Below are 681 nucleotides of genomic sequence, written 5' to 3' on the forward strand. Positions count from 1 at the left end.
GTTCCTGATAACAGCTTATTGAGACCCAGCCCTAGTGTTACTGATAACAGCTTATTGAGACCCAGCCCTAGTGTTACTGACAACAGCTTATTGAGACCCAGCCCTAGTGTTACTGATAGCAGCTTATTGAGACCCAGCCCTAGTGTTACTGATAACAGCTTATTGAGACCCAGCCCTAGTGTTCCTGATAACAGCTTATTGAGACCCAGCCCTAGTGTTCCTGATAACAGCTTATTGAGACCCAGCCCTAGTGTTACTGATAACAGCTTATTGAGACCCAGCCCTAGTGTTACTGATAACAGCTTATTGAGACCCAGCCCTAGTGTTCCTGACAACAGCTTATTGAGACCCAGCCTTAGTGTTACTGACAACAGCTTATTGAGACCCAGCCCTAGTGTTACTGACAACAGCTTATTGAGACCCAGCCCTAGTGTTACTGATAACAGCTTATTGAGACCCAGCCCTAGTGTTACTGATAACAGCTTATTGAGACCCAGCCCTAGTGTTACTGATAACAGCTTATTGAGACCCAGCCCTAGTGTTACTGATAACAGCTTATTGAGACCCAGCCCTAGTGTTACTGATAACAGCTTATTGAGACCCAGCCCTAGTGTTACTGATAACAGCTTATTGAGACCCAGCCCTAGTGTTACTGATAACAGCTTATTGAGACCCAGCCCT

The sequence above is a fragment of the Coregonus lavaretus genome (assembly GCF_964263955.1).
Source record: "Coregonus lavaretus genome assembly, contig: HAP1_SCAFFOLD_3348, whole genome shotgun sequence".
In the NCBI taxonomy this organism is placed as follows: domain Eukaryota; kingdom Metazoa; phylum Chordata; class Actinopteri; order Salmoniformes; family Salmonidae; genus Coregonus; species Coregonus lavaretus.